Source organism: Nilaparvata lugens, chromosome 8 (assembly GCF_014356525.2).
Source record: "Nilaparvata lugens isolate BPH chromosome 8, ASM1435652v1, whole genome shotgun sequence".
In the NCBI taxonomy this organism is placed as follows: Eukaryota; Metazoa; Arthropoda; class Insecta; order Hemiptera; family Delphacidae; genus Nilaparvata; species Nilaparvata lugens.
The window spans coordinates 18171090-18184811 of NC_052511.1; the positions used below are offsets into that span (position 1 = coordinate 18171090).

At 32.8% G+C, this 13722-nt stretch overlaps 1 protein-coding gene and 1 long non-coding RNA gene across 3 annotated transcripts in view; one reads left to right on the plus strand and one right to left on the minus strand.

The window, feature by feature from the left end:
- The window catches only part of LOC120352648, a 121439-nt gene that overhangs the window by 75296 nt on the left and 32421 nt on the right, over positions 1-13722 (minus strand). For both annotated transcript variants that reach the window (XR_005571995.1, XR_005571996.1), the window contains exon 5: positions 11997-12093. This is a non-coding gene — a long non-coding RNA (uncharacterized LOC120352648). The remainder of the gene's footprint in view (positions 1-11996; positions 12094-13722) is intronic.
- LOC111063866 (mucin-5AC) overlaps positions 1-13722 on the plus strand; it is an 81152-nt gene that overhangs the window by 34342 nt on the left and 33088 nt on the right. The gene's annotated exons all lie outside the window — the stretch shown is intronic.

The following is a 13722-nucleotide window of genomic DNA, read 5'->3' on the forward strand; positions in this document are numbered from 1 at the left end:
TGAATTAAAATTAAGAGTCACCACGTGTTGAATAATATCACATAGTTCATAAGAACATTTTATAAATTTATTTGATATATGTAGGAAGCTTACTTCCATGCACAGCCCGAATTCATATAAATCCCTGAGATCTCATGTTTGAATATTAATTTATTAATTATAAATTTGTTAATTGAACCAAGTATAGTATATCAAACCTATAGACCGAACAGGTTTTTATTTGCAGAATTTTATATTGATTGGAAGTCTAAGTACCAGTATTAAATATAATATATTTATGAATTTGAAACTCACTATTGTGAATATTAGTAAAGCCTGTGATAATTATTCAGATTTTAGAAATAGATTATTTAAGTGAATTATAGATATATCGAATACTTTATGCATATCTTTTTTATGGGAATATATTTTGTGTTTTTTAGTCAGCATACAAATCGTAGAAGTTTATTTTATCCTAGTTCATCTCGTGATATACAGTTTGAGCTGTTTTAATATCAACAAATATTTTGCAGCACTTAAAATTATTGAATCAAGTGATATTAATCTTATTCAGAGCACTCAATATTTATCATCCTTTGATGATACTCATCTCATATACCAGAATAAGTATATTAAGAAATTATATTAATAAGGTTCCAGTTATATCATATAAGGATCCAGAGAGCTTCCAGAACTGGCGTTGTAAGTTCTAAGGAATTTTGGAAGGGTATATTGGTGAATACTTGTATTCACGACGAGCGTTTTAAGAATCAACTAGAAACAACTATAGTTGGTCCTTATTATTCTCTAGTGATACATGGTTACTGATAATCAGTCATCAAATATTCTTCTATTTTCCGTATTGGTATTCTTCAAGAACTTCATAGAAGCAGCGGTAAGAATTACCAATCACCGGTCACTGAACCTTATGGTGATTATTTGTATTTATAAAATTCATGTTTCTACCACTGAGCTAGAGCTGAGGTTTGAACCCAGTAATTTTGCGAGCCGGACGGCCTTAATTTTTTGTGAATTTATTCGCAAAAGAGGGAATTTAGAGACTGCTCTTATAAATATCAGAAACATCGTATCATCTGTGAAGGATTTACAATTAACAACTTCACATAATATATATATATATATATATATATATAATATATATATATATATATATATATATATATATATATATATATATATATAATATATATATATATATAATATATATATATATATATACTTCAAGTGAAACTTTGGGTTAATTTTGATAAAAAAAAACATTCTATTGAGAACTATCCGACAGCAATCAGGGGTTTATTCAGCTTTAAAGCAAACGAGAAAAACCTTTAAAAAGCTTGGCATCAGCTGATTAAAAGTGAATCGCTCATGTTCGCGGCGCGTAAATCTGTACGCCTCTTAAGGTATCGCAAGTCTCTTATCAAATATCTGAACAGATCGTTGTGAAAATGGTGAATGTATCGTTTTATTGGAGTTGAACGTTTTATTGTTTGATACTCATCAATGATAAAATACGAACTAGAAAATTGTATTCTTATATACTTTGATAGTACCGGTAAGTCAAACTGGAGATTTTTTAACAAACTTGAAACAAAATTAATGCTCATTCTCAGTTTCATTCATAGTGGTTTCTATTTCTGTAATTTACAGCTCCAGAACCTGAACTTGGCAAACTACTTGTATAAAGCATAAAAAACAGATAAAAAACTACTACTTTGAATGCATTTCGGGGCTAAAGGCTCGTGTTTGACCAGATTAATTACCAAGAGAATCTACAGAAATAAAGTGCAGTTGTTTGGAGTTTAGACAATCTCAACACCTATCTTTACAGTCATTCTTTGATGGCTGTAATAAAAAGGAGAGTTTACACTGTATTATCTGATCTTCAGATGCGATTAAAGCATAGAATAACATTTTAGTGATACTTAATAAAGCAATGCATGCCTGCTGTCCATATTAGAATTTTATTGCTTTGAGGAAGCTTCCCGTGCTAACTATTATATATATGTAGTTCAGGATGAGATGAAACTATTACTTCGAACCAATAAATAAATTTTTGAAGAAGTGAATCAAACACCGTATGTGATATGGTTATCAGCTCAAAATATCAGGCCTACCAAAACAATTAGTTAAGGGGTTTCTAATTACCCTTCCAAACTTTATTAGCTTATTGAATCAAATTGTCTCCTTAACTAATTTCACTCATTGATAGAACAAAATTCATATCAATGTGCTTTCTTAGAATTTAATTGAAACGACTTGATATTGTCAAAACCACAAATTTGGTAAAACCTATTTAACTTTTTAAAATACTAGTTTAGGTTGTTGCAACATTATCAATCTCTAGTATACTGAAGGCTTTAACATTGCGCAACATAATAATATTTATAAAAAATAAAATATATATTATATAGTGTGGGTGAAGCCCTAAGAGTGATCATCTATTGTTGACCAATGGGGGCTGAGTTCTACTGTCATTGCTATGGGCTACAAGCATAAATATTGATTCTTTGAAAGTCAACAAAGATAATATTTCAATTTAGATCCATTATTAGTGAACTTGAAAAAATATAGAGCTAATCATTCAATCACCCAATTTTCTCCATAAAATACTGCAGAGTTTAAAGCGAATTCCCTAATTTGTTATTATAATGTCTAATATCAATAATTTTCCATCGATTACTGCAATAAAGTCCCGTTGAAAGTCGAGCACACGGTTATCAAAGGCCTTCTGGCAAATCGTATGGGAGGGAGGACCATTTACTAAATCACTTATGTGTTCCTACAACCGGTTTCACAAAGAAAACAAAATGCATCGAATATTTCATCGTTGCTATTAAGATAACTATACCATCGACAGTCGGTATGCTTGGCCCTATACCTATAGATAGGACCGGATCCGTTACTTGGCCAGCAAAACGTTTGTATAAATTATTATCTAAGGCTTAGGGACCGCTATAATAATTTGCGCCTAAAATAGGCTTTTTATTAATTGAGCTGTTATGGCTATTGGACCAGCGTCTGGGTGATAAATATGGAAGGAACAACAGTCAAGATGTTATTTTTGAACTATCTTCCTGTAGTTGCCCTTACATGGTGAAGAACAATCATTGCATCCAGCACGTACTTGATTAAAACTTCAATAATCAAACAATTTATTGGGAACTGTGTCTCAGCTCAGTATCTCTAGCTATCAATAGAGAACGCCCAGTGTCTATTTCTCAGCTATCTCTCAGCATCGATGGCTCTTTATATTCAAGTTCCGCGATTTTATTTTCATATTTTCTTGAAAGCATTGGGTAGGTTTACAGTTAGTTTTGTCCACCCTCCACATCATACTAAGATACTGAAGAAGGTCCTGATCATAGTAATGATCATATCAAATGATTATCCTGATTAAATTATAAAATGATTATCCTTATTAAATGATTAATGATTACCCTGATCATAGTAATGAAGGTTCTGATCATAATAATGATTTTTGATAGTTCGCAGGACTTCTTTGTAGAAATTTAGAGCTCTGTGAGAAACTGTAGTGTAAACTTCAGTTTATAAACTACAGATTAGAAGACTACAGACTTCTCAGGCACCATAACCATAAGGGCCAGAGAGAATCCATAGGCTAGTCTTAAATTGAATTGCCCATCTTCATGGATAAGCAATAATAGTGTACTCGATTCAATCTCTAAAATTCAATCACCAATGCAACACTTGAATAGTCTTAGCAGTTGGAATAGTATTTTATGCAGTCCTAAGAAAAAACATTTTTAGAGCATTTTCAATCAGTGAGACTCAATGAGAATATTATAGAATAGAAACTTTAAAAATATTTCAACTCTCTTTTCGATAATACAGTAAGTCTCTTTTTATGGAGGATTTGCGGAAATTGCTCTTCCTAAATATATATAAACTCGTGTAAAAAAACTCATAATATACCCCTCAGTAATCGCTACTGTTGTTTACATTCTCTACTCTTGATATTTTCCAGTCTTATCAGGTTATCAAATTGCCTCAGTTACATAATTTGGATAGAAAAAGTTGGATACGGTACGAGTTATTCAAATTAATAAAAACAATATAAAACTTGTAGAAAAAAAGTTTTAAAAATGTTTTAATAGAAGGTACTTCAAGTTTTATATTGTTTTTATTAATTTGGATAAGAGTTTTCTATCATCGATTGAGCTCAGAAACAAAAATTTCAAAAGCTGTGACAAAAAACGTTCTCAAGTACTGCAGAATATTTTCTATTGGCATTGTCATCATAATATTCCAGACCTGACTTGGAGACTATGTGCAAATATAGTCGAGTATTTTGAAGTACAAGAACCCCTGCAGCTCTTCAGAGACATCTCCACATATTTTGGCAAATCTTTGTCATCCTTGTTATTTCAGTCGTCGATCGGAGAGTCAACTCATTCATATTCAGTTCGTTGTTCCTATATGACAACAGGTTCTCAATGGCACCTAACCTAGCACACTCCATGTTATTGTACCTATGTATAGGTATGTTATGCATACATGGAGAAACATATGTCTATTGTCTGATGGTGGCTCAACAACGGATCTGCGATATAATGATTGTCATTGTCTTCAAGTGGGAACAACATGAATGCCATTGACCCTGTATTGAACAGTTGTCTTAAACACATGATTTGCCTCCCAAATTGTGATGTCATCTGTCATTCCCTGCAATTATCTAGGTCACCAAGTGTCTGTGGCTCCATATTTTCCTCTAGTGATTCAGACTTTCATAGGTCGCTCAGAATCTGCAAATTTATAATCCACGGCATTTTCTCAAGACTTGAGGGAAGTATCATGGAGTATTAAAGTTTTGTTTCATTCTGCTTCTCAGCTGATCAATGACGGTACAGTACAGAACATGCATTATTTGATGAACTGAGTTTTCATTTCATTTACTAGTTGATTCTCCATGCAGTATCCAAATGAGAATACTATACATCTTGTCGTGAGTTTAACAAGACAAAATTAAACTTACGTTCTAGCGTTAAAAAATAAAATAATAGTGAGAGTAAAATAACATGATGAATCTTTTTAAAATACGGACTAAAGAGTTCTACAATAATATGGAACATAGATAGGTGAAGGAATATGCAAGAATTGATGTATAACTCGAATGATATCACATGAAACGGTGGAGTTTGAACCTTCAGTTGTCCATTTTTTTTGAGTTTGAACATTTAGGGCCGGTTTCCGAGCTCGGGATTTTTCTTAAACAGGTGGAGTCAGAAAATTGGTTTTCCAAAACGGGGCGTAGTCGCAGTCATAGTCTTAGTCACGTTTTTAATTAAATTTCGAAAAACTAGAAAATTAAACTCAAAATAAAATAAAGAGAAAATATTGTCAAGTTTCAGCTATTTTGAATTATTTGGAAATGTCTAATTTCGTCAAGGAAAAACGTTTCCAATTATAAAAATGAGGAAATAAAAACTACGACTACTGTTATAAAAGCTGCGACTACGCCCCGTTTTGGAAAGCCAATTTTCTGACTCCAGCTGTTTAAAGTCTAGGACTTGACTAAATCCCGAGCTCGGAAACCAGCCCTTAGTTGTCCATGTTTCATCCTTTAGTTGTCCTTTAGAAAAGGGTATGTAAGGATACCCTCTCCCTTAACACTTAACCGTTAATAAAGCAAGTTGAAAAGAAAATTCTAGCGAAATATAATATCCAAGCGAGGTGATCTCTCAAAAGATACCAGAAGTGTAGAGGATGGATGATGACTTGTTTACCAACACTTATAGACTATCATTAGCTGTGAGTTCAAATACTGTACTACCAATTTAGAAATAGAGACACATATTTGAAGAGGTTTAACGGAATACTTAACACACTGTCAAAACAAATCCATTCCCACGTGTTAACAAGAAGAGGAGCATGAGTCTAACAACAACAACAAACAATGGAGAATCCCCACTGAATACGAAATAATCTGGTTCCAGTAGAAATATAAATCTAGAATCATGTATTTGTAGATAGTAATGTGAAAAAAATAACTGTTTGAGTAAATAACATCTATAGTTGTAGTGCGATCAATCGAGGCGATTTTGTGGCGATTACTACTAATGTAGTGGCAATTTTCGAGTACTTTACAAATAGATTACAAAAATTAAAAAATTTCAATTATCGAATTTACAATTAAGTACTAGACCTCCATGGACTCATCTCACAATGAAAACTTGAGATATTGAACCGTAGTTCGAATACCTTTTAATTGCAATTTACAAAGTTGAGAATTCTGTTGAAATATCACAGAATCAGTACTATACTATCAATAAAGGTTTGACGCTTTGAAGTGAATATCGGGGCACCGAGCTTCGCTCGTTATTTTTATTTATTGATAAACAGAACACAATTCTCTAAAATGATCATGTTTATATTTCACAGCCTGCTATACGTCATCTTATGAATTTCGGGGATGCAATATCTTGATTTTTCACATACTCACCGCTCACTCACTTTTTTACTATCCACAGCTGGTTCAGCCAGGGATGAATTATTATCCTTTTAATGTCGTTCAGCGAGTTTTCCCAAGGATGAGACCTAGTGCAATCTTTATATCATAAACCTACTATGTTCTAAATTTCGTGAAAATCGTTAGAGCCGTTTTAGAGATCCGTTAAACATAAATAACCAGATATAAAAATAGCCAGATATAAAAATAACCAGATATAAAAATAACCAGATATACAAATAACCAGATAATACAAATAACCAGATATACAAATAACCAGATATAAAAATAACCAGATATATAGATACAGAAATTGCTCGCTTAATATAATAGGATAAATATGAGAATCTGTAGGTGTGGAGAAATTTGAAAAGTCTGATTCTCATACTAATACATTATTCAAATAGGGATTTGAAACTCTTATAAAATCAATACTCAGATATTCATCACTTCAAATCATTAGATTGAAATAAACCACCCCGCAACTCAATAAATTTGTTGCTCAATCGAATCTCTATTTTTTTACTGGAAGCGCAATGAGATCTGATGAACCAGTGACCTTGATAATGATCTAATCAATCGATATTGATCAACAGTCAGGCGATCATCAAATAAATTGATTGACGGCTAACAATAGCGGGCACAATCAGAACCACACGTGGAGATAAAATTTGAAGAAAAAATTACGACAGGGGGTCGTGTATCTATCATTCATTCGGGACTCTTTCTAGTTTTATTTCTTCAATTGATGAAAACAAGACGGTATTGGTCTCATAGTTGAGGAGATGATTCATACTTGAATAATGAAAAGATAAAAAAAATGTTTTATTATTAACAGTAATCAGTATGCCTTAGTATTTTTCTTGCATCATACAGTTCCAGTTTCCCAGATCCCAAAAATCAATTATCAAATGATGCTTATTGGTATCATTACTTGTTAATCATGTATCATAATCATCATGAACACGTCAAGAACGTCAGCTTTGAACAATTCATCAACTTTGATAAACAATTTCAAAATCTCGTATATGGTATGAGACAGCTCCAACCAAACTTGGATTATGACTAACTGCACGTCCAGAATCATCTTTCTCCATATTAAATGAACCGACAAGATATTATCAAAACCAATCCTTTCTTTATATAAAACAAATTGATATACTAGTTTCAATCTCAGTTTCAGTTGTTTCAACATAATCAATCTCTAGTAGACTGGAAGATTAAACATTGATCAGCAGAATCTATAGTATGGATGAAGCCCTACGATTGGCCATTATCTGTTGGCCAATGAAGGCTTAGTTCTAGTGCTCTACTGTCATTCGCCGATTGACTAGACACGCCCAAGTATTTTAAATTTGGTCTTAAGAACTGTTTAACAACACCATATGAAGAGAAATTCAGTAACTAACAGAACTAAATGGATAGCATGAAAAAGAATATGATAATATACAATTATGAAAAACAGAGAATACGAAAATACAATAACTACAACAAAAAACAAGGGTAGAAAATAAGGGAGTGTCTAACCTCAGCCAATGATAGTGGAGCTCAACCTTCATTATTTTGTCAACATCTTTGTACAGCTTCATTCATACTATTTATATTCCAGATGCTCAATTTTTAAGATTCAGTTCATCAGAGATTCATAATAGTATAACAACTGAAACCTTTATCTTGAATTGTTTTTTGAATCAGTGATTTTGAAATTATCAAACCATTTTCATTCAATACGAATATCTACCACAAAATCATCTTCACAAAAAGACAGAAAATTTCTTCACATTCATGAAGTACAGCTCTCTTCTCCTGGAAAATATTTTTTTCTGTTTTGAACCATTCTTTTTTAGGCACTCTTTTGGTGCCTTTTTGAGCAGGTTTCTCCCAAAACGTAGAGGAGTGGAAGGAAGAATGATAATGAAGAAAAGACAAGTACGTTCTTAAAATCAATTACGAAGGACTACCCATACTAATATTAAACCAGACGTTACCTGTCAGCTCGTATACATACAGCTGTACACTTCAAATTCCATTAACTCGCCTCTTTTGCACTTCAGGCTAATTTAATATTCGCCAACCGAATAACAAAATTCTTTCCTTTTTCTCTTCATCCAGTTCACTTTTTCTACTCTTTCATCTTCCTTAGATGAAAGACGGAAAATTACTGGACTCTGTTATTCCAAAAAAGCAGAGTGCTGTCAGAACGGTATGCATGGCGAAAATAATATTCGAGAGAAAGAAGCTGGCATGAAATCTATTCGCAACACATCTAAACACGAATCCATTAAAGATTTAAACATGAAATAACGGTCGCCGAGAGGTATTTCAATCAACTGTTAATCGAATTAGAAAAACATTATAAAACGAATTTGATAGGACTCTTTGACCTTACGAAACTGGATTGTAGAGAATTGTTTGAATATTATGTTGACTTCATAATACTCGACAGTATTAGTTATTTATTTTTCTTTCCGTTTATTGTTTTTCAAATTTCATGCTCAAAGTGCGTTATTAGGGCAAGAATGGGATTTATTTCATGGCCCTCAAATATGTATATTTTTAAATAAATAAATAATTTGTTTAATATTCCTGAATATACCTTCGAATGCTAAATGTGGATGATACAATTCTTTTCAAATTTGATTTTTATTTTCATGATTATCAGGTAACATGAATATTTTTCATTTTCCTAAGATTATTGTGTTTCCAAGACATGAAAAGAACAGTATTATCTGTTGTGATATGAGTCATGGTATTTCATGATATATGAGTCAAAATGAGTCATAATTCATAATGAGTCAAAATGAATTTTTGTGGAATAGAGTTACTTCAAAGTTCAATTACTGTCAGTGTTTAATTTTCAACAAGTTTTATCACTTCAAATAGACATCTTTATATTTCATCTCCAAATACCCCAATTTCCCCAATACCCATATTGCCTCCTGATTCTCCTTCTTCTTACAATAATTTTAATGTCCTTCTCAACTTGAAAGCTTCACCTTATAGACTTTATGGACCTGAAATCTACCGAAATTTCTCGATAGTTGAATCATTTATCACAAATTATAAATTTCAAATCCACTCAAACCCATCAGCACAAACTAATAATTTACAAACTCATCAGCCAACTCATTTTGAAAATAAAGCCGAACCCATGAATAATCTCCCATTTCCAATTTACCCAAACCAATCAACTAACTCCAACCGAGCAACTAATTCAGAGCCGAGAAATTATAATTATAACTCAGAAAACAATCACACAAGTTCGGCAGCCAAATAACATGTTATAAATTGCATAGCTGGAAGTCAGAAGGAAGCGTGTGTTCAAATGAGACCATTCACCTCAGTAGGCTTTAAAACTGCATTCTCATATATGGTTTGGAGGAAAGAGGCAGAGCTAAAAGCGGCCTGTTAACACTCACGACATACCTATATTTGTAGCTAATGTAGATGTATCTGGATATTCTTTGGCAGAAAAGTGGCCTGTTAACTCTCACAATATATCTATATTTGTAGCTAATGTAGATGTATCTATATATTTTGTGGCAGAAAAGCTGCCTGTTTACACTCACAATATATCTATTTTTGTAGCTAATGTAGTGTATCTATATCTATTGTGGCCGAAGGTCATCCAAGGCCGTTGCATCTCAGCGATGTCATGCCATTAACGTAACATGTCTGTTAAATTGAGTGATAAAATCTGCTTACTTATATGCCGACACCAGAGTTGCATAACTGACATTCGGAACTAGCGAGTTTAATGTGAAGGGATAGGCGTGCTTCTTCACAAATAGCATTACATACCTGACGGCTTGTTTCTCTTCAGTCCTTCCTATGTTTAGTTTTTGATTTTGGCTTTGCAGTTTGTTACTTCCAATGTTTACAATTTCTTCTCTTCATATCTCCAATCTCTATCCCTTTTTTAATTTCCCCATTCTATTTTGTTCCCTCCGATGTCTACAATCTTCTCTCCTCGTATCTCCAATCTTCATCTCCTTTCTTTCAATTTTCCCATTCCATTCTGTTACCTCCGATGTTTATAATATTTTATTCTTGAATCTCCAATCTCAAATTAAATAATCTTTATTCCACAATAACAAAATATCCCAAGAGCATAAAATTCCTGTCACATAATCAACTTGAAACTATGCACATAGTTTCTGCAATTATTTTCTTCCATGTATCAACTCAAATCTCAATCCCCATATCCTTTTTGTTTTCAATTTCTCCATTCCATTTTGTCAACTTTCAAACCCCGATGTCTACAATCTCTTTTCTCCATTCCATCTTGAGTATTATTTGGTTTTAGATGGAGGATATTTCTCAATGGATGAGGATAGAGATGAAGTCATCAATAGATGGAGGATATTATGGTATTTCTCAAAGCTACAGCAGTCCAGAACAAATTGAAATTCAAATTCATTCATCACATCCAAAGACAACAAATGATGATATATACATCACAATTTGTAATAAAATCTGGTGTGGCGCAATCACACAACTTTCCTTGCCGTTATGAAAATTGATCACCTGACGCTACTGTTCACGCACATCTCAAGTCTACTAACTTATAAACAAATATCTGAGCCAGCTGGTGACAGGACAATAGCACTTTAGAGATTTTTATGCTCAATCTTTTCTACTTGGAATTTTTTGTTCAAATTGTATCTGAAGCCTTATAATTGAGAATCTAAAATCAAACTTTGCATAGATTTGCTCCTGAATTTTTACAGATATGGGACTTGTGGTATTTGATAGAGCTTATCAATGACTTTTAAAAGTATGGATTTGATCAAAATCGTTGGAGCCGTTTTCGAGGAAATCGCAAAAAACCCTGTTTTTGACAACATTTTCGCCATTTCAGCCGCCATCTTGAATTGCATTTGATCGAAATTGTTCGTGTCGGATCCTTATAGTGTAAGGACCTCAAGTTTCAAATTTCAGGTCATTCCGTTAATTGGGAGATGAGATATCGTGTACACAGAAGCACATACACACACACACACACACACACACACACACACACACACACACACATACAGACCAATACCCAAAAACCAATTTTTTGGACTCAAGGGACCTTGAAACGTATAGAAATAGGAATTGGGGTACCTTAATTTTTTCGGAAAGCATACTTTCCTTGCCTATGGTAATAGGGTAAGGAAAGTAAAATGTTCGATATAAAATACATTTGGAATAGTAGTATATTATATTCATTGACAACTGAACACATTCTTCATTCTATTCTTCTTCTCATTGATCTATCTAATATCAAGTACTTCAGAAGTCTACAATTCTCCGACATTTTTTTTGCACCAAAAGCCATAATAATTGTTTCACCTGCCGATCTTTCTCATGTATAATTCATTGCACTAATTCAAATATATTTTAAGTAGGTAATATGTAATCTGCATAAATAAAGCACTCAATCAATGAATGAAATAGTGATACAAATATTATCCCAGACTACTCCTCCCAAGTGAATAGAAGAAGTAAGATCAACATTTAAATACACAAACATAACAAAACTCACGTGTCTCCATTTCCAAATTCCTCCAGTCCAGAATGTCGTTCCCATGGTTTTCTGCCCAAATCACTTCATATCCGTTCCGATGTACGTCATGCAACTCCTGTAACATGTTCAACGTAATTACTGTCAACACCATTCTTACATGTAAACAACACCACCAGTCAAAAGCACAAACAATTATTTACTCGGAACAGAATTGTAATTTATCATGTGTTAGTTAGGCGGAGCCTTGTCTACATTGCAATACTTTAATATCTCTATTTAGTTACCGTTAGCCGCTCAACAGTTAACAAAATAAAGGCAGTAAATATTCACCGTGTTATCGTGATCGGTTTTCAAAATTATGAGCTGCCAAAAACGAAATCTTGTAGCGCGAGGAACTAGATTTACGACGAGTTGCCTACGATCTTCTATCTAGCACTATAATCACGCTAATGCTCTAATCTTCAGTTTCCCAGCTTGATTCCACATAGTTTTGTTGAATATTGTATGCATTCCTTCATTAGAAGTAGTTTGCCATGTAATATAATGCTAATGAGATTTTAGAAATATTTTCTCAATATAAATAGCACAGGAACTATTTTTACCTCTCTATTAATAGATTCAGTAAAATAGCTTGGGGTGCTCCAGTATCTGAGAAAGATGTACAGTCTTCTAAGCTATTAAAATTTACCATCTTTCTTCTATCTCTAATGAATCGATTCGATATTGGAGAGATGAACATCTAATATTATCGGAGCAGTTAACATCTATCGAAATATTTATTTATTCATTTATTCATATGCAAATACAATCCAGGTAAAAACAACAGGCATTTGCCCAAAACTGCTTCAAACCTTAATTTGGAAGCAGTCTTTAAATAGAAGGAATATGGATTGAGTTGTCTTTTCAAATACCGAATAATTTTTAATAGAATGAGTAAATTTAATGTAAGTGGATATTATAAATGTTCTATCAGAATGATATTCTATTGAAAACTTATGCTGATAGAAGACATGAGAACCGATGAATATCCTGAATGTTTCATTACACGAATTCGCACACAGCATCGTATCATTACACGCATTAAGCTATTTTGAATTTTTGAGGAATATATGAAGAAAAATGAAAATCTGAATGTTGTTTTCTGAACTTTTATGAATTTGTTTGCTATCCAAATAACGTTAAACACTAATAGCGAACCCTTTAATTCAAATGCTTTCTATAACCCACCAAATGCCTTCTCTTGAGAATGGTAGTCTACTAAAAAATAAATGTATGTTTATGAAGCAAAATAAACATAAGATATATAATAAGAAAAACTGAACTGATTTCCTCAGTACAGCTGATGATGCGTTGGTTAACTACGTGAAACCATGGTTCTGTTTTAAAGTTTTTGATAAATTTTTAGTGAAATTTGACAATATCTTTGTTTTCTTATTATGGAAAGATTTCACAACATCACCATCAATTCTTCTGATTTTATTATAAGATATATATGTGAACTTTCAGTCCATTTTCTTATTTATTTATTCATGTATCTTTTACTCCCTTTTGCACATGATCCTGAATACTTTGAACCCGGAAACAAGAATTCCGTTGTAAATAATAATTTAGCATACCATAGACTTCTTAAACTCAATAAAACCCTTTCATATAAACTTGAAGCCTGAGGGTGCACGCAAACAGGTGATTTTGCTAGCGTCCAATTTGGTTGGTAAGGGATGGAGCATAGTGTGAGATTTGTTAT